Raw genomic sequence first — 19,615 nt, forward strand, 5'->3', positions numbered from 1 at the left:
AACTATTCTGGAATTGCTGTATAGCCTGATGTTGGTCACACAGGGCTGTCCGGGTAGTCTTGGGAGGTTGGAAAATAAAAGTAAGAAAGCATCAGTAGCTTTCGGTCACTATCTTGTTGTCATAACTGGCCCACTGAATCTGGCTTCTATCGTTTGGTTCCCTGAGATTTTTCACTTAGTCCTGTAAAACCAATTTATCTTACCTGCCCAGAGAAGGAAAGTATAACTGTGGGGTTTTCTCCTTTTTTTTTTTTTGTCACCAGACTGAGCAGCGTCACACTTCGTCCATGAAGGACTATGAGGAATTAGGAAACTGTGGGGCACGGTATAACACATGCGCTGGGGTTGGGGATGGATGGAGAGGAGCAGTCGCATGATAACTAACTCTGAGCGTCGCTCCAGTCTCCTTCGTTTATGGGGAAGCTGACGACGAGAGAGGCGCAGCTGGCAGGTTGTGATGTCCTGCTTTCTACTGCTAAGGGAAGAGCCTATCTGCCATCAAATACAAATTCCGAGCTTGCGGCTGGCTCAGACTTGGCGTACAGGACCTGACTGTTCCTTTAAAGTGTTTTTCACATGCCATTTTTATACTTGAGATGATTCTGAATGACAGTAGTAAGAAGCTTGCATAAAAGGAACCGAGTTGCTATTTTTCTCCCTGTGATGGACTTACATCAGAGCTGCCCCTTCCCCCCTTTCAGGTCTTACTCCGCCACTCCTGCCTTATGCTCCAGCTACATCTGCCCTCTCACTGTTCTTCAACCGATTTATTCCAGCCCCAGGGCCTTTGCACGTGCTGTCTTTGTTCCTTTGCTCTTATTATTAAGCTCTTCCCTGTGCTCTATCCCTGCCGGTTCCTTCTGGTTCAGCTCAAAGATCACTTCGTCTGAGAGGCTTTCTCTGACCACTCTTCTCAAACAGGTTCCCCACTCTTTATCACCCCAATCTCCTGCTCACCGTACCCTATCCTGCCTCCAGGCGGAAAGCTTATTACATAACCCTTGCAACTAAAATACTTCTCTTGCCTGTGGCCTTGTCCAGCATACTTGCTCCTACCCGAGGCTGGCTCCTTGTTCTGGTGGCACTCTGGATGCAAGAAGGAGTGACACCCAGAAGGTTTTCTAACAATGCTTGAACACAAAAAAGAGTTGGGTTAATTCCGAGTAAATCAGGAAATTAAATTAAGAAACCACTTTCCAAGCATCTGAGATTTTATTTTAATGTGTCTATTTCGGTTTAGCTCCTAAACTATAACAAGTACATCTTTTGAAAAGCATAGAACAGAGACATTAAAGTTTATTAAATGTGTTAAAGGCTTTATTCTTTCTAAAGTTATTATTCCTTCTCTAAATCTATCATTATCTTGTATGCAAGCATAACAGCCAGCCCTTGATTCTATTTCACCATTTAGAGTCACAAAAATTATTCCAAATTTCTTAATTTCCAAGCAACACATTAAATTCTTCAGATTTCTTTCAAAACAGCTAAGGGGAAATCCTTGATGATTTCAGCTGACGATTCCTTAATCAGGAAAATATTTTAAATGCTAATCACCAGAAAAGTTACAATTTACAGGAAAGAAAGGGGAAATGCTGACATATTGCATAACATACCACAAATAAAGCATGGTTTATTAATTGACTGGCATACTCAGGCTGACAATTTTATCAAGAATTCCTGGGAGGGTAAAGTGGGTAAAGGCTGAAGGAAAATGGACTTTGGGTGGTAAACACACGATAGAATATACAAATGTCAAATTACAATGTACATCTGAAAATTATATAATTGTATTAAGCAATGTTACTCCAATAAAATTAAAAAAAAAAAAAAAGAATTCCTGGTGACATCATACATTATGTCAGAGCGAATGAACTGCTCTTCCTGTCCATGTTCCTGAGGGTCCAAGGTGAAAATAAGACCGCCTTCTCTGGACATTTTACGGGAAAATGAAACACCAAACAATTTGAGCATTTCTCCCCCAGCCCCCCACCGAGATTTCTACAAAGATTCTGGGGTTTAAAAGAAACAAAGAACTGAGCTGATGGGAATTCTTAATCAGTGTCTAATTCTATTTGGAACTGAGGAGAGTGCTTTTCTTCATGATTTCTATTATTTGGTGGAGGACAGGATTGATCTGCTGCTGCCTCTAGCTGTGGGCACACAGATCAGAGTTCTCTGCAGGTGGGCGGCAAGGGCAGATAGATGCTCGGTATGGTCCCCAGAACAAGATCCTCCCCCAAGCCACAAAGAGAAGACAGTGTGAAGGCAGTAACTACCAGGATGTAACTCTGACCCCCGATTAATCTGGGAAAACCAATTAGGTTTCAGTTGTAGTAATTATGTAACCTATTAAAACCAAGATCACCATGAGCACCGAGTTCTCCCCTTGCAGTCTACATACATTCACCAATCAACTACATTCTTTATTAATGCTTTATTTTAAGAGACTATAAACACACAAGGCATTTCATAAACAAATCTTGTTAATCACTACACTGTAATTCAGCAGTAGGGATGATGCAAAATTTATAATCTTCAGGACACAAAAAAGAAAAGCTCCAGAAGGTTGAAACAGACCTCCGTGACTCAGCCCCAAAGACAGCCTAAGCCTCTGTTCCGATGGGGTCTTAAGCACTCATTCACTAGACTGGCTAACCTACTCATTAGATTATTCATTAGACTGGCTGAGAGAGTAAAAAAAAAATGACTGGAGAATGAATGAGATACTGGTAGGAATATAGATGACTAAGGAAAGGGGTTTCAAGTGACTGGGGATTTAAACGTAATTACGGAAAACTTAGAAATAAAAACTTGATATTGGTCTTTATTTTGAAAATCGTTTTAAACAGCCAAAACAAAAAGTGATTACAAATGTGCGTCTAACCTAAGAGCAACTGCTATCACTTCTTGGGCACTCAGCATATGCTAAGTACTGCTCCAAGAATTCTCTCTCCACACCTTATCTCTTTCAATCCCCATGACAATTCTATCATGTTCCAGTTCTCATTTTAGAGATAAAGAAACTGTGAAGCAAAAAGGTTAAATAAGTTGCCCCACATTTCACAGCTGGAGGGCTGGGAATAGAACTCACTTCTATCTGACTCCAGTTTCCACTAATTGATGATGTTATCATCTCGATTTGGGCATTTTGGAGATGCTCTCCCTGAGTACACTTCGGGGTCCTAGCTAAATATTTTCAGCATTTTCTGATGTTTCATCCTACTAATTACACGAACGATTAGAATCTCCCCACAGAAACATACCATCTGTGGTGTCTGTTTAATCACACCTCATTCCACATCGGTGTCTCAGCCTATCGCAGCATCACAGTAGAAATTAAAAAGAAATCGGCTTCCAACCTAACGTGTTTCATTATCTTTCTGAGGTTCTTGCAGCAGAGCTTTAACATTTCCTTCTGAAAAACCCTGTAACCACAGACTGGTGCTTCTTGTTCTTACAGTCCAATCTCATTAGATCATGTTCTAGCTCAATGGAGGCCTTGCTCAATACTCTGAAATTTCAGACCTGCCGAAGCTACTGAAAACGCTTCGACTGAGGAGTCCGAGACCTTATGTGAAATTGGAGTCGTGGGAATCTGAACAAACTAATAAAACATCTCTATGGTAAACTGAAACAATGACAACGGAATGAATGACTAATGTTCACATGTGACTTTTTTATGCAAAGTCCCCAAAGTGTTGAAGAATTTTTGTAAACTGATTAAACTTCTACACAGTAAGGACTACCCTTTGTACTTTCATGGACCGCTGGCCTGGCCTCACGCTATCATCCTCAAATTGCCCCCAGGTGGCTGGCAGGTGGTGCAAGAAATGCACTTCTCCTTCTATCCACAGAATAAAGAAATGGTACAAAGGAAGAAGCAGCTGAGCCGGGCAGGTGTCGGCAGCTGAGGCATGCCTGCCTGAACGGGGGGCCTGCAGAACCCTGGCGGAGCTTCTCTCGCGACGCAGAGAGCGAGAGAAGCAGATGGCCTCCTAATGAAAGTAATTCAGAAGCACTTCTGCACACGTCACCTTGGTACATGTGGCCCCGTGACTCAGTTTTGACCTCTGCGGAAGTGGAACATTATTTCCCCTCTCGATCTCCATGCTCCCTTCCCCAGATACAGTTTATAACCTCAAGTCTCTCAGCAGCCAGAAGCAGGTGACTAAGGACGAGGCCCGAGGGCACATCTTTGGGTTTGTTGTTTAGCCTGTATTACTGGTAACAATCGGAACAGCAGAAAATGCTACCATGAAAAAGGTCAAAAGCACAAGACTGTTCTCTTCATTCGGAAAATATCAGAGGAGAAGAAATTTCAACTGTGTGATTTTTAAATAAACGGCACGATGAATGTTTTACTTGGGATTTTTCATCTTAAATGAGAGAGCAAAGGCCTGACACTCAGTATTCAGCATCCTGTCATATAGGTCTTAGAGAGTAATGAGAAGAATGTTCACTTTTACTTTGGGGTTGTTTGTAAAGAAAATGGCACCAGGCTGTAAGAGACTTGTAAGCTCCAGCATTGCTGGGGCCTAGGAAGGGAGCGGGAGCGGAGGCAGCGGGCCGGGTGGGGGCTGTGACGAAGCTGAGGGACTGGCGAGGTGCTGCTCCCCCGGGCAGGGGACGAGTTCACACGGGAGGGAGGGAAGACCCAGTGTTGTCAGGCTCAGTAATTTTAAAATAAGAAGTTAGAAATTCAGACTGTCATGCGAAATCTCGCACTGTTTCTATGTTGCAACTAACTGATGTATGTATGCACAACTATGTGGGCCAAACCAAACACATCCGTGGGCTGGATCCAGCTCACAGACCCTGGTGTCTGACCTCTGTGACCAGAGTAATGGTTTTTAAACCTGTAAGCAGTTAAAAGGAAATAAGATCTGACACACCCTCCAGGGACCAAATGAAACTGCCGCCTGGTCAAAAGGCCCTTTATAACTCTACTGTGTGGGGTTTTAGAAATAGGTCCAAGAAGTTGAGTTTATTCAACTAACAATATCAAGTTTACAACTTTGCAGCTTCCTGTTGGAAGCTCAGTGTCAGGAGATCTGGAGCAGGTTGGTGAAGGTGTTTGGCGAGGGAGGTGTTCAGTGGCATCGTACTATGAGTCTGAACAACTGCCTCTAAGCTGGGGCTCACGCCACCTATTTAAAAATCTAGGGTTTGCTCCTTGCTGCTGCTGGAGACAAAGGAGCCCAAGAGATGTGCCAACGAGGGTCTTCCAGGTGGCAGCGCCACAGGGCTGATGGAGAAGTTTGGCTAGAGAGAAAAGAATCATAATCCTCTTCTGATCTGACAGCACATTACAGACCGGAGACAACATGACGGCTGGCTGGCGGGCTGCCTATGTCCCCGATCGTACACAAGGCACCACGCCATGCAGCGAGCTTTCAGCTATCTTCCTGCACTGCTTGGGAAGGTTTCTAAACAAAGCCGTTGCACATGTGTTTGGAAGGAAGGGGGTTTCTATTTCAAAGAAGAGAAAGTTCCTCATCTCGTGGGGCTTGAAGTTGACAACCCACTCAGTTCTGCCACAGGTCAGTGATCCTCAACGTCAGAAGAGATGAAGAGAGGACAAATGCTGGACTCTTCCCTCCACATTAAGTGGAAGGAGAGCTGACCTGTGACTGGTTTGCCGTGGGCTGGGGAGGTCGGTCCTCACTGGCCTGGCTACCGTTTTAACATGCTGTTTCTTCCACTGGTTTCATACAGTAAAAGCACTAATACCTAACCTTTATAGGTTGCTTACTATGTATGTGCCAGGTACACTGCTAAGTGCTTCACATGTATTAACTTATTTATTCCTCACACAACCCTAAGGATGTAGGTATTATCATTATCCCCATTTTACAGATGTAGAAACTGAAGCACAGAGGTTAAGAATTTTGCCTAAGGTCACACGGTTAGTGATTGGTGGAACAGGAATTCACACCTGGACAGTCTGGCTCCAGCGCTGTGTTCTCAAACATTAAGCTAGATAAGCTCTCGAAATGAAGACTAGATATCAAGGTAACAGCCATAATTTGAGACTTGGCTACTTACTGTATAATATGAAGGCTTAGGAATTTTCTGTCCTGATGGAAATGAAATTTGCTACTGTCACATTTTATGCAGGTCTCAGAGCAATTATGAGTCCAGGAAAAAGAATTCAAATTTCAATATGCACATTTGACTTTGCATCTTTTTATACACACACATATTCAAGTATATTCATCATGGAGAGGAGAGAGAGAGACAGAGAGACAGAGATAGGGACAGAGACAGAGAGAGACAGAGTTTACATTGGGCAGTGGGGTCCCAGCAGGGGAATGGGGTGGGAGGCCAGAAACAGCTGTTTCTCAGTGGTCCTAGCTCCCAGCATTCCTCCCTTACTGTGCAGATCTTGTGTTACGTGCAAGTCTGTGATTAAAAGATAAGTGTTTTTTTGTACAACATGGCTCCTTAAGGCAAGCCAGCTACTTCGTCTGGTGCTCAACTGAAAAAAACGGTAACAATACCAGAGAAAAAAAGTGTGTGGGACTGACTTAGAGACATGCCTCAGCCTCCCTAAGAACTTACGGAAGTGATCTTTAGTGTATTTAATTTCTGCCTTACATGCTTTAAAATATCCCGCTTCCCACATAAACTGTAGCCAAATTAATTTCAGTATATATTATCTCAATTTTTCTCATAATCATTCTTAAGCATTTCTTAAAGATATAATCTATGGTTATTTTTCGACCCAGCCATTGTTTTTAAAATATAATCTTATTCCATATTATGACCTGTGATCTTAATTCCCTTACTACTGACTCCCAGATCCGGTTTTGAAGCCCATCTTATACAATGACCCTAAAAGAACACCCGATAATAACACTGAAGCCTGCATGATAATTGATGACTTCTTGTTACTGTTGTTTAATTGCTTTTTTATTTATGGCTCTCCAGGAGTCTGTGAGCTCTGTGAAGGTAGGAACAAATGACTGACATACAGTGATCTGGCTGGTACCTAGCCAATGAAAAAGAAATGCCATGCGAATTTATATACCAGAGCCAAATGCTATGCTTTGGTCAGAAAAATGCACTGCGTGGAGGTACTGTTTCTAAACTCCGCAACCCGGTGAACATTCCCCTTCTAACTTTCATTTGCTGAGAGTCTGTTTCTCTTTAACTGTGCATCCCTTGCTGGGTGATCTCACTCACTCTCCCACATCAAACATATGTCAACAACGCCCAAATTTTTATATCTCCCCCTCCAACCTTTCCCTCGAGCTACAAGTCTGATTTTCCAACTGCCCTCAAGATAGCTCTGCCTTACAGAAGCAAGTTAAGGTTCCCATTTCCAGAACTAGGTTTTATCTTCACCCTCCCAACCCTACTCCTTGTCCCTGTCTCTGGAGTGAGGGCTTGTTTATTGCTATAGTTAAAGTGAAACTTTAGTGTCAGACGAATCCATGTTCAGATTGATTCTCAGGAGACACTGACTAGTTGTATAACACTGGGCTTCTCCGAGTTTAGATTTCTACAACTGTAAAACTGCCAAGGTATTACTTACTCCACAGAGCTGTCGGCAATACTAAATTGACTATTATATTAAATTCAGGGCCAGGTATGTAGTTTTGGTCTGCAGGAGCTTTGATTATTCTCTAAACCAGTTAATTTGATCTCCATGTTTTCAGCATCCTAAGCTGGAAAACTCAAAGCCAGTTTTTACTTTTGATGATCTTGTCACTCCCTCTTAATTCAAATAGTCCTCGAGTTCGGTCGATTCAACTCTTAAAACTCCAAAACCTGGGTTCCACCTCTCCATCTCCACTGCCATCACCTTCTTTGAGGCCCTCGTCTTCATCTAGATCAGTCATCATTTTGTAGTTTGTTTCCTTGCTCAAGTCTCTCTGTGCTTAAGCCCATACAATATAGTGACGCTAAAGTCGATCATGTCATTCCTATGCCTAGAAGCTTTCACTGGCTCCCACAGGTAAAGTCCACATTCACACTTTTAAGGAATGGGGTGGGAATTATCACTTATTATGTTAATAACTTGTCAGAATCTTTATATGTATTTTTCACTTAATCATCACACCAATGCCAATGAAATAAATATAATTAGTCTTGTCTTATAGATTAAAAATGGAGGCTAATTGTTATTTACTAATGGAAGTCAAATAATTTGTCCATTCACAATGAGATGTGATTCCAGCCTACACATCTGTAAGGACAATGAACCCACATATTATCTTCAGAATAAACTCCGAAAATCAACGCACAAAATGGAAATCTCGCATAAATCGAAGCTGACCTGACGCTCTCTTAGAAAGGCTGAACACAGCCAGTGTTTCTTTCAGCATTGGGAAGGATGCTGTTCCTCCAGCAGACACAGATGAAGGGGCTGACGTGCCTCACCTGTGCTATTTACTTGTGACCTTTTCCTTTTCATTTTTCCAAGTATGTACAGTTGAATTTGTGTATAGCAATTGGAATTTATGGCTAACAGAGCATTTACAGTGTACCATGAGTACCTGTAAATTACCTGCCCCCCGTCCCCCAAACAGCTAATGTGGACAGAGACCAATTACCTTTGCCTTCTTAGGAACCAGCACTGTACTTTGCATGTGACAGGCGGCTGGCTAATTTATATACTTGTTGAAAAAAAGTAATACTCTCTCTCCTTTATCTTACAGTTCAGCTCCTTCATCAGTCACCACAGATTTTAAATTAGTTGAGTATGAATTAAAAAGGTTAACAGGTAGGCCCTTACTCGGTTCTGCGAAACTATCTTATTTTGCACCCAGACTTCTTAATGTTTTGCACTGCAGTTTGGTACTGAACACTCAACCTGACCTTGTGGGTGTCCACTCAGTTTAGAACAACATCTTGCAAAGTAGAGAGTCTGACAGTTCCCATAGGCTCCTCTGAGTCAAAGCTGAACTGCAGGTTCATGGGTGGAGACAGCTGCTCTGAAAGCTGCCTCATTTTCTGGTCTAGTGTGGTCAGGAACAGGAAATTGAGCCTTTGGTATTTTGGGCTTTGATTCGACCCTGCCTTCAACAAGCACTCAGCAACACTGGGGTCTCTACATGAGGAAGAATAAGCACATTTAACGTGTTCACTGGAAAAGCAAGATGTCGGAAGCACGAGGCTGGGGCTCCAATACTGTGTCCACCTGCTTAGTGTCTCAGGGGAAAATGCATGCGTGATGAGCGCTGTGCACTCAGACTTTTCGTCCCCATTTCCAGAGGCCTTCGGAAGCACAGGCACCGATTTCCACCCCAGCAGTGGGCTTGTGCAGTCCTCAAGTGGAATCTCCAATTAGTCTTACAAAATGGAGGGCAGCACATGTCTATATCCACTAAATATGGCATAACATCATGAAGTCACACAGACTGGACTGGAATACTGCCCCAGGCAAGCTCCCTAACCCCTCTTGTCTGTTTCCTCCCTAGGAACAATGTCATTTGCCTTACATCATTGTTCCGATCTGCTTTTTCTATCTGATTAAATCAGACAACACGGGTCAAGCATGTAGCACAGTGCCTGCCATATTTGCTCAATAGTCAGTGGTAGTTGTGAGAATGTCTCTCTCAAGTCTTACCCTATATTGACCTCGAAGTAAAAGCCAAAGTCTTTGAGGTCCTTCAAGATCTGCCCCTTGGTACCTCTCTCATCTTATTTCCTGCTTGTCTTCCCCTCACTCACTGCACGTGGACGTGCTTGTCATTCCTGCAGCGTGTGCCAGGCCTACGCCTACACCATCAGGACTCTGAATGGTCCGATTCTCTAATTTTTACCCTGTGCTTATAAATTAAGTGCCTGGCACATAGGAGACATCCAATAAATTTGTGCTGAATGAACGATGAATGAATAAACTGGCTTGTATGATAAACTAGTATCTTGTGGAGAACTGGAGATCTGGACTAAATACCTCACTAATTACAGAGGTCTTGATATGTCTGGGTCCCCTTTCGAGGGAACTGGGACTCTGCTCCCTAACGGCAATAAGAACCTGTTCCAAATGCTTCCACGAATTGGTTCGTTTAATCCTCACCATCCCCGCCCCCTCCCCTCCGCCCCAGTATAGTGAAGTATGATTATTAGTGTAGGTTTCAGAGAAAACCGAAGCACTGAGAGGTTAAGTAATTTGCTGAAGGCCACAAAGCTAGTAAGTGATGAAGCTGGATGTCATGAGCCATTGCCCTATTACCTTCAGGGCTGATGACTACTTTGAATGCTATTTACTACCCAACTCTCGCTGATTTTTACAATCCTCCTGGTGCCAGCTATATAGGCAGGTGATTTTCCTTGTGGCCTCCTTTCCCACCAGCCCGTGCTGCTGGGGTTCTAGCAAGCTCCTTAGCTAATCCCACTCAGGTAATGATGGAGGTCAGGCCAAATGAGAGAGGCGGACTGTTCATTTCAGGGGGAAAAAAAAAAGGCCCCAATTTTTGTTTGTTTGTTTGTTTTTCTTACAACTTACACGTCACAAAATCAATTAATCACTGAGATACGGAAATGAATTTTTCTCTTTAACAGCCAAATAATGCTAAGGTTTGAAGGCAGTGGGTCAGACAGGGCACTATTTGGAGCTGATGCTGCTGGTTAGGCAGGATGTTTAAGAACTGCTCAAGAGGCCAGCAGGAATGCCCTTCCGTCTCTCCTTCACCTTCTAGTGCCAATCCATTCTTTAAGGCTGTCTTAGCACTCTGTCCCTCAAGCCGTCTCAGACAAGCCCCACCTCACTCTCTTGCCTCCCTCCCCCAGGCTAGATTCCGTGACCTCCTCTCTACTCCCAAAGCACTCTGTACCCACCTCCACCGCAATGCCTGCTGACCTGCACTGGGACCACCTGTTCTCCCCTCCCCTACGGAGTGCACATTTGAGTGCAGAGGCAAGGTCTGTCACATGTTTGTGTCTTCAGTGCCTCATGAATAAGAGGTGTTCAGTAAATGACTGTTGAATGGAACAGTACCACCCTACTGACATACCACAACTTCTTAGATCTCAGAATCTGCCTTGTCATCTTTGATCTGGCTCAGACTCAGATCTAAATGACACAGCCTCTGACATGAGCTGGTTCCAGTTCAAGAAAGCCAAAATTATGTGGTCAGAAGAATAGTCTTCAAACTACATAACAGGCTCTTGCCATCCACTTAAAAGTTCTCCAGCTCGTCTCAATGAAATTAATTACCCCCAATTCTCATTACATAAATGTATTATTAAAAGAGTCACTACATTTTCCATAGGTATTATTAAAAGAGTCACTACATTTTCCATAGGTATCTTCCCCTCTCTTTCAAAAGGCAGCACAAAAATAAATGATTTCTTCATGATTTAGCCAACACATTTGCTGTACCAACCAGAATATGTAAAACCTCTTGAGTGCTACTGTGTACAGATTTTAAAATACAAAATGTTTGTAGGTAATGCTAATAATATTTTCAAGGCTTTGCTTTCAGAATAGTTCATTGAGTCACTGTAAAGGAACTATCAAATGCAGGGAAAAATAACATTCTTTTTTCAGGCTATTCATGAAATGTGCTGCTTTGAATATGCATACAGATAAATATTTCAGCAATAAATGGGGCGAGGAAGTGCCTTTTAAGTATATGAGGAACAACTCCCTATGGGACTATGAAGTCAGACTCTTTAATATCAACCATAACTTAATCCTATCAATGCTGACTAATGCTGAACTGAACTGTGAAGTTATCGAGAAGATTAATAATAAAAAAAACCCTACTCTGCTTATTCTGAAGCAATGTTGACATGAGCCTCAAATCGGTGACAACAAACCACATACCACAAAGTATTTAAATGAATCAGAAGTTCCGGGTGGGGCCTAAATGTAAAACACACACACACACTCAACAACAGAAAAGCTAAACCCATAGATGTCAAGACCACTGATCACGTTCAATGGTATTCCATTTCATTCTTATAACGACCTTGCCCATTTTACAGATGAGAAAAATGAAGTGAAGGCGGTTCAGAGAACCTCCCCCTAAGGCTAACTCGTAGGGTGCAGTGGCAGGATTTGGGGCTGAGAGGGGTCTGAGGCCACACTGTCTGATTTAGAATGCTGGCTCTGACACCTACTGGCTGGGTGGTTTTGAGCAAGTTTCTTAATTCTGTGTCTCAACCTTCTCTTCTGTAAAATGGAGATGTTAGCAGTAGATACTTCAGAGGGCTGTGGTTAGGATTAATGAGTTAACTTTTATAAAGTGTTTGCTACAGTGCTTGGTATACAGTCAGCATTCTTTTTGCTCTCATCTGACTTCAAAGCCCACATCAAGAGTTAATGTTATGAAGCATACAGATTAATACTCTGAAACATTTCATAATTGCTTTGCATATTATAAGTAACAAATATATGTTAATTAAGATAGTCCACTCCAGTTTTCACTGCTTCATTCCTGAAGGAAGAGTTAGTGTTGAAAAGCAGGCGTCAAAGACCACAGAACTTGGCTCCACAAAGGAAATGATCGCCACCATTTAGAACTACCTGAAAAGGGAGGGGTCTGCCTGTCCCAGGTGGGGCCTCGATCAAGGATGACTCCTTAGTGGAGACCGCACAGAACAGGTCAGAAGTGTTACCTTGTGAGGGAGGGGCAGGACTGGACGAGATAAGCCCCAGGTTTATCATTCGTGATTCCACATTTTATGCTGGAGACTATTATTGCCTTAAAGAGCTGCTTTTTGGCCAGGTATTTTTATAGGAATGTGACTTTAGTTACATCATACTCAGACACTTACCTTGACTAAAAAGTATGAAAGGTATGAAATAAAGGCTGGTAAAAATGGGTGTGTAGGGGGTGTGTGTGTGTGTGTGTGTGTGTGTGTGTGTGTGTGTGAGAGAGAGCCTGAGAATGAGATGTTAATTCATTGATTTTAGGATATCTCATAGTAAAATGGCCCAGCACAGTGATTACAGTAATTTAATTGAATAAGTGATGATGAATAACTTTATGCTTATAATGAGAATACGAATACTTCCTGAATTTCTAAATATACTTTTTCTTTTTTTCTGTGCAGAAAAGGTAATCAAAAGTCCTTGGTTTTCTGAAAGAAAACTGGTATAAGTAGTTTGCTTTTTTATTCTAATTTCTTAAAAGAACCAGTAAAATTGCTGATCCACTTTAGTTCCGTGAAAGATACATCGTGGCCACTTTCCTACAGGAATAACCAGCCTTGCGCTGACTCCTCCTTAGCAGTTACCACCTCATGTTTGCGTACAAGAATATGATGGAGGGGAAGGAAATCTTCAAAGCTTTGATTAAAAACTACCATGATAAAAACAAAAACACTTGATTACAGCAAAACTCGTCAATTTGCTTCCGTATTCGAGGTAGGCCATCTATCGCTCATTTATTTGTTCACATTCTCTTTCTCTCTTACAGGCCCCTCACCACTTCTATTACGTGCTGTGGTAGAGGAAAGGGGGGCTATGATGCTCCTTAAATATGCCATGAACACGGGGGAAGCTGTTTGTTAGGGAGCTGAGGGTGTAAGCTCCGGATAAGGCAAGCACGAATTTCATTAAATCTTAGTTTGTGAAGTGGGGATCACACCTCACAGTACTTATTTCAGAGGGCTGTGGAAAGAATTAAATGAGATCACTGAATCAATGCTCGGTGAATGATAGTTATTATTATTTTTTATTATTATTACTCAAGGACTAATCATTTGCAAAAATAAGGATCTAAGCTATAATTCCTACTAATACATTATTAAATAGAATTTCGATCTTCGATAGCTCTAAAGGCACATGGCTCAGGGTCATACAGCAGTTTAAGGATCTTCGTTAGAGGCAATAACTATCACTGGGCCACAGTATGCTTAAGTTTTAGCCAAAATGATATTTTAGTTAATAGGTCAAAACAGGATTTACTAAAGCTAAAAACAAACAAAACAAAACCAAAAACATACCAAACAAACCCAGCTCTTTAAATACATAAAGCTATTGCTTCCCTTTACTTTGGGGGAGACAAAAATTCAAGCTCTGACGAATAACTTAGCTGACACTCCTCCGCTCTCAACTAAGCTACTTTAATGCATATTAAAAATTAAGGAACAAATAAGGCAGAGCGTATGGTGATACATTATGAAGGGATTAATCGTCCACTCTAAGTCCTTTCTCCTTCCTTCCTCTGTCCCTCCCAGACCTTCTCAGAGCTAAGTGCAGACAGGCAGGCGGAGCCTAAGTGGGACAATCTAGAGCTCTGAGGTCCTCTCTGTGGGTCAGGGAGGTCTACCTTTAGGGTCTCTTTTTGAGGATACTTTCTGAACGATCCCAAGACCTCTAAAGAAAGCATCCTAGTCTACGGCCATGCCCCCCTGAACAAGCCCGATCCCGTCTGATCTCGGAAGCTAAGCAGGGTTGGGCCTGGTTAGAATGTGGATTAGAGACCACCTAGGAAGACCAGGTGCTGTAGGCATAAAAAATAAAAAAAGAAAGGATTTTAAGTTGACAAGGTCCTTGCAATCTGTGAGGTCAACCAAGGGTTGCCCCGCCTAAAAAAAAAAAGAAGGAAAAAAAGAAAGCATCCTTTGAATCCTAACCAACTTTTGATTTTCTTTTCTCACCAAATGGCTTTTGTGGAGGCTCTTTTAACATATCTGCTCGCTGGCGAAATCAAGGTGGTGAGGCTCTGACACCTAAGCCCATGTCTTTTTCTTTCTTTGACAGAAACACAACGATAACCACACTAGGAGCTTCCACAAAGTAGAGACAAAGATACAGGTGTTACGGAATCCAGTCTAGGTACATGAGCAGAGGGCGAAAAGTCACAGTGCTTTTACTGGGAACAAGGGTTATGGAGGTAAACCAAAGCCACAAACAGGTACCTTCCCTTCTTCTTCAGCAACACGACATTCAAGAAAGTCCAATCTATTTTAAGTAGTTTCAGGTGACAGATTATTGGCCAACAATGAGACAAAGACTGATGGGTAACGGAGGAAGAAAAGCTCACGGTGCTGTGAAACACTGCTAATCTCAACTGATAAAACTAGAAGAGACATGCAATGCATCTCTACTTTCAAGTGCTTACTGGATGACATCGAGCTGTGGATTTAATCAAAGTGTTGTCTCGATTATATGGTAAATGTCACATAACAGTACTTGAGCACCTTAGATAAAGGCCTCAGAACACTGTGAATGAATTCATATTGCAAAACAAATTTCCCAGATGAGGGCATAATCTTAACTCCATGCCATTTTCCTTTGTATTCTTTCGGGCATAACTCTCACCCCATAAATGACATTTGTCTTGTATAGAACTATGGTTTTGTTTTAGAATGTCAATCCAGTAATGTAAGACAGTTTCCATTATGCACATAGGAAAATATCAGATTAAAGCTTTTGACTTAGGTTGGTAACATAAATATCACAGTATCAGTCCATCAGGGAAATGAACAGTGAAACAATGAGACACCACCTCACACCCACTAGGATGGCTACAATCAAAGAGACAGATAATAACAAGTGTCGGCGAGGACGTGGAGCAATTGGAACCCTCACACACTGCTGGTGGGAATGTAAAATGGCGCAGTCGCTTTGGAAAACAGTCTGGCAGTTCCTAAAAAGGATAAACATAGAGTTACCACATGACCCGGCAATTATACTCCCAGACAAATGCCATGAGAAATGAAAATGAAAATATATGTCCACTGGTACACGAATGTTCACAGCAGCATTGTTCGTAACAGCCAAAAGATAGACACAACCCCCATGACCATCAACTGATGAACAGATAAATAAAATGTGGTAAAACCACACGATGGAATATTATTTAGCACTAAAAAGAATGACGTTCTGATACATGCTACAACATGGATGAACTCTGAGAGCATGATGCTAAGTGAAAGAAGGCAGTCACAAAAGGCCACATATGCATATTTATAAGAAATGCCCAGGACAGACAAATCTATGTAGACAGAAAATAGACTAGTTGTTGCCTAGAGCTTGGGGGCTTGGTGGAAAACAGAAAGAGGATGCTAATGGGTACAGGGTTTCTTTTTTGAAAATGTTCTAAAATTGACTGTGGTGATGATTATATAACTCTGGGAATATACTAAAAATCATTGCATTGTGCACTTTAAAAAGGTCAGTTGTACGGTATGTGAATTATATCTCAATAAAGCTGTTATAAAAAAGAATATTAACACATTAGAGAGAAGGACACATGATGGTCCGACTACAGAAAGGATCACTTCTTCAGGGACCCTAGTGCCATCCTTTTCCACAACATCCACAGGGACTTCATTGAATCATCTATCTGCTAAAGGCTGAAGACCTAAAGAATGGCTTCTAAAAGTTTCAGCAACCTCACTAATGTTTAAAGTAATCCTGCTACTTCTCTTAATCCGTATCCTTAAGGATTGAGATTTCCTCCTGTGTGCATTCCCTACATTCATCAGCATGGAGCTTCCCACATAGTAGATAGATGCTCAGTTAACATCTGCTGAATTAAATTCAAATACATTTAAAAAATAACCAGTTGGAGTCAGTAAATAAAAGTCAAACCAAAAAGTTTGCTTTGTTTAAGGAAAGCTGATCAGCTACTCTACAGCTATTTGCTGAACTAAATCTGGGGCATCTGAAATGCAATTAAGACCCTAAATATTAGTCAGTCTTGGCTATAACAGTAAAATTCATGCTCTTCCACTGCTGGGTCTGTATCTCCCTTGATAAAATCTGAAACTTCTGATGTGAATTCATAGATGAATCCCTGAGAGTACCAGGTGGGGAGGCATTCTCCTTTTCTGATATTTAATGTCAGGAAGTCCCCAGGTGGTCTATTGTGGGTGTTGTTTGTTTTGTTTTGATTTGTTTTCCATATACTATAGCTTGATGTTCAAGAAGATGAGCTTTGGAGCTAGTCTGCCTGGGTTTATAATTGAGCTCTGCCACTTATTAGTAGCTGTTTAATCTCGTTGGCTCAAGTTATCTGACATCCCTGTACCAAAGTTTCGTCATTTGGGAAGAAGAAGAATAATACATGCCACAGGGGTTTCTGTGAGGATGTAAAGTACCTACGTAGCTAGAAGGGTGCCTGGAATATAGTTAGACTCTCAACAGTGTAAGCTATTATTAGAGTAGAATTTAAATTTGCAGAATCCCTGAATAGAACTCACGAATAGCTACTGTTATCATGGAGAGAAACATATAGTTCAGATATAAACCAGGCCCGCTGGGACAGGTCAAAGTAAAACTGTAGAATTATATTCTTTCCTAAATTCCTGGTTGGGAAATGCTACTCCAGACTAAAGGAGGTTTTCAATAAGTATGACCTGCCAACATTTAAATCTTGTTTTACATGTGGTAGAACCCTCCTGGAGGACAGCAGGGTATTCTTTGAGGTGTATGCCACAATCGTAGTTGTGTTTTGGAAGGGAAGACAAGAACTACTCTCGTGATTAGATACCAGCACTTTTCAGAATCTGTATGCCCTTAGTTTCCTTCTGAATTTTCCACCACTGACAGGGACTCACAGGTGGTCTGTAAAAGCCGACAACACTACCAGTGGTAAGAAGCCTTCTGAGTGACAGTTCCTACATTCCTATTTTAGTGAAAAGATAATTTGTTTGAAACAATTTCATATTTTCTCAATGAAAATCTTTTGAAGCTATAAAGGGATTTTTTATAATATTTTCCTTTCCACGTTTTCCACAGTTTCTCAAATCTACATATTGCTAGCGTGGCAGATACTGAGACTACTCGCCAGTGTCCACAATCTCCTCTTTCTCCAGATTCCCCAACTACACATTTTTCAGGCCTTCCTTGTAGGCAGGTGTGGTACACATGACGGAGTCCTGGCCAATGAAATGTGGGTGGAAGTGATGTGCACTTCCTGGTCTAGACCTGGCCCAATCTTACTCTTTCCCCATGGACCAGCTTAAATGAAGGACATTTAGGAGGAGGGAGCCACAAGATGGAAGGAGCCTGGGTCCTTGGATAACTTATGGAATGGATGTCCCCACCCCCATTTGTATCGAACTTTACATAGGGAAAAATATACAGTAACAAGCCACTGGGATTTTGGAGTTGCTTAATGGAAACATCTGTTAGTTACTGCAATTACTATAGCTAGGTAAAACTTGTTATTGTTTAGCTGATTTGGTTTGCTTCCAGAGTTCTTTCTATGTTGATACTGGCAACAAGTATACTAATAAAACATATTTCCTAGATCCTTTTTCCTTTAATCTCCTTTACCATTACCAAGACTACTGGATACAATCGTTCAATCATATCCACAAAACACCTTCTGGTGTATCATCTGATCCTATCGGATTCCGCTTTAGAGAACATGTCTTTTGCATTGTGTTACTTGTAATCTTAATCCAAATCCTTTTGCACAGCTGGCCAAAGTATATCTCTTATTGTGCACTTAATCATTATCATCTCAGAGAACTGTTTTATAGTCACATTAAGCTCTGAGTTAGGAGTTGACCAATTTAAACCTGTCAGAAAAAATTTAAAAACTACCAGCAGGCTTCTAGTCAAGATGGCAGTGGGAAAATGCTGTGCTTGTCTCCTCTCATGACCACATCAAAATTACAACTAAACTATGGAAGGATCATCACTGAAAATCATCTGAAGTCCTATAACTAAGGATATACAGCAGAAGCCACATCAAGATTGGTAAGAGGGGCAGAGACTCGGAATGGGCTGGTCCCACACCCATGTGTGGCTGTTAAGAATCGGGAGGGCTATCTTGGCTGTGGAGGTCCCCATGGAGAAGCGAGGAGACACAGCCCCCCTACCAGGCTCCTCAGCCTAGGCCTCCGGTGCGGAGAAAAGTCCCCATAACTTCTGGCTGTGAAAACCAGCAGAGATGTGGGCTGACTGAGACGAAGGGTGGCTGGAGTCCCAGACATTCCTTTCAAAGGCTGCACACAGACTTACCCACTGATGGACTTACTCGCTCTGAGCTCCAGCGCTGGGGCAGTAGCTCAAAAGGCGCCAGGGATATACAGTGAGGAACTGAACTATCTCGTTTCAGGGTGAGGGCTGGAGAGGCAGCTTTCTTTCAGACAGATGTGCTGGTAGAACCTATTGTCTCTTTTCTGAGCCCTCTCCTCAATAGGCAGGTGCAATATCTGAGTCTCCATCTACCTGGCTAACATTGTTCACCCAGGCCTGGTGATTCCAAGACCCCACCCCTCCCAACTTGAGAGCCCACCCAAGCCACTTCTAGTTGCTTTTCCGTACAAACAGCCTTTCTTGGCTCATGCTGTGGATATCCCTAAAATCTCTTAAAAGTTCACAAACCCTAAACAAGCATCATCTGGCCTCAGCATGCTGTGTACCTCTTGCAGCCCCAAGCAGAGACTGACCTCAGTTTGCAGCTTAGCCTCTCCCAGGCACCTCCAAGTCCAGGATAAGTGGCAACCATCTGTGGATCATTTTGTGGCTCGTACCAAGGGGCCCTGGGCAGGGCACGGGCAGCAGCTAACCTTAGCCTGCACTAGAGACCCTCCCTGAAAGCCCCAGTATCAATACACCTGGTGGTCAGCTTCAGACTACACCAGAGTACCAGTCAACCACCTCCACAAACAATGCACCCAAAAGGCAGACTCAGTAGGCACCAGAGCCCCGCTAAAGCAAATCGTGCTCCATGGGGTTAACTTTGGCACA

The 19,615-nt window shown here is 42.3% G+C and overlaps 1 protein-coding gene and 1 pseudogene across 4 annotated transcripts in view; one reads left to right on the plus strand and one right to left on the minus strand.

The window, feature by feature from the left end:
- NSMCE2 (NSE2 SUMO ligase component of SMC5/6 complex) overlaps positions 1-19,615 on the minus strand; it is a 202,651-nt gene that overhangs the window by 43,122 nt on the left and 139,914 nt on the right. The gene's annotated exons all lie outside the window — the stretch shown is intronic.
- Positions 14,296-14,414, plus strand: LOC120595836 (uncharacterized; annotated as a pseudogene).

This window comes from Pteropus medius, unplaced genomic scaffold (assembly GCF_902729225.1).
Source record: "Pteropus medius unplaced genomic scaffold, Ma_sr-lr_union100, whole genome shotgun sequence".
Taxonomy (NCBI): Eukaryota; Metazoa; Chordata; class Mammalia; order Chiroptera; family Pteropodidae; genus Pteropus; species Pteropus medius.